Source organism: Miniopterus natalensis, chromosome 6 (assembly GCF_054644295.1).
Source record: "Miniopterus natalensis isolate mMinNat1 chromosome 6, mMinNat1.hap1, whole genome shotgun sequence".
Lineage (NCBI taxonomy): Eukaryota > Metazoa > Chordata > Mammalia > Chiroptera > Miniopteridae > Miniopterus > Miniopterus natalensis.
Window position 1 is genome coordinate 8,234,658 of NC_142086.1, and position 2,095 is coordinate 8,236,752.

Sequence of the window (2,095 nt, forward strand, 5' to 3'; positions counted from 1 at the left end):
CATGCTTATAACGTCTGGCCTCCTTTTTGCTTCTTTCCTATTGTTAATAACTAGCTAATTACAACAGTAACATAACGAGGAGAGTTATCGAAATGTTCCTTTCTTTCCTTTCATTGTGTCATTGTTCTCAAATGTAAATATACATCTGCAAGAATTTTTATTTAAATTGATACATTCAGTTAAAATTTCAAAGTCTGCTACGTATGTATTTAACAACTTCTTATTTAGAAAATATGATATGCCATTGGTAAAACTAAAGAAAATGGGCTTAAAATTGAGTGGAATAAAAAAAGATTTTTTTTCTTTTCACAGTGCTTGATATGTAAATAAGCAATGAAGAAATATAAATAAAACTAAAATTTAAAAAGCTAACAATTCATATAAATGATTAGTGGTAGAGATGTTTACTTTCCTGCCACAATTTCAATCCAGAATTAATTAGCTTCTAAAATAAAATACATGGAAAATTGAGGACTCACTTGAATCTTAATGCAAAAAAATGGAAACTAATTTTTAGTTCTTTGTAACTTTTTGTAAAAATTCTATGAATATGTCAGTATAGATTATGTTAGGGAATAGAATTTGGTTCCTATGCTAGTTTTCCAGACAAATTTAAAGGAAGGCATCTTGGCATGTGTTTGCTTCTGTTCTAAGTGGGGTCTTTACATTTTACTTGGATTAACTTTCAAAGTAATTTTTATCTATAAATTAGTATTAAAATAAAAAATGGTAAATAAAAAATAGCAAATATAGATAACCTGAAAGATTATTGTTAAGACATTTCCCCCACACTGTAACAGTGGTATAAAATATGAACATGACACTTGATAGGATCCACAGTAAAGTAAGAAAATGTCTGTTCATGACTCTCAGTTGAAGGGTAGCACACACCAACAGAATCATATGCTGTAACGTTAAAGATGGAAAAGGTTAATTTGTATTTTCTTGGTCTGAGAATTCTTTCCATCCTTAGAGATAAACTTTGTTGTTTCCAGACATGGATTAAGCACATCTTCACATTGACAAAGTGTTCCACCAAGGCAAAAACGTTTGAAAAGACAAAACAGGAACTCTTGTCTATCTGAATATATGAACACTTCATTTTTTTCTGAGTCTTCCACTAGTAAAACTTTCCATAACTCATCAGAAATAAGAAAGGGATCACAAAAAGAAATCTAAACATTTAACAATATGTCCATTGTCTTGTACAATATCTTCATTATATAATGGAGTAAAAAATGACATTAAAAGGTGTGTCCAAGGAACTCTTATAACTTCAATTTTTTTCACTTCGGTTCCATAGTAAAATCATCCTGCTGATAGGCCTAAACCTTCTGGTCAACCTGAATGCCTATGCCTTGATTCTGAGCAGCGTGGACCACTGGCAGAGCTGGCTGGTGGAAAAATATAAAGAAGTGATTCTTGATGGTAAGGTAATTAATGCATGAGACTAAATATCCACGGAAGGCCTAGATGCTGTTCTATAGAGGCTTTTAAAAAAAGTAATTTGTGTCATTTGCCTAGAATGGTTTAGAAAATGTAAACCAAAAAATTTGTGAAGGGAAAAAAAGTAGATAAGACAGACAGAAATAAGAACTCATCTATTTTAATATAATCACAAAAGACACATATTATATGATTTTACTTATTTGAAATATTTAGAATAAGCAATTCCACAGAGACAAAATAGTTAATGATTGCTTAGTAGTGGAGAGAGGAGAGGGGAGGGGAGATGGGGATTGACTGCTTAGTGGAGTTTCTTTTAGGGTAGGTAAAAATATTTTAAAATTAGATTGTGGTGATGGATACACAACAATGTGAATATATTTTAAAACACTGAATTGTGTATTTTAAGTGGGTGAAATTTTTATGGTAATTTATATACTTTATAGAGAATACCAGGCATTTTAAAACATGTCTGGTATTCTCTATAAAACATATAAATAGACTAAAAAGTTTTATGTTTTTTAAAAGATTTAAAAATATAGATATCTACGTTATTCCCTGTACTTGGAACTTCTATTTCTAATGGAGCCTGTTGACTGTCAGAATACAAGTCAAAATTGATATATTAAAACAAATCCCTGTAAAACAA

At 30.3% G+C, this 2,095-nt stretch overlaps 1 pseudogene; it reads right to left on the bottom strand.

Annotated features, from left to right (window-relative positions):
- Window positions 1-772: 772 nt before the first annotated feature.
- On the bottom strand, window positions 773-1,302 carry LOC107543960 (cilia- and flagella-associated protein 300 pseudogene; annotated as a pseudogene).
- Window positions 1,303-2,095: the final 793 nt, after the last annotated feature.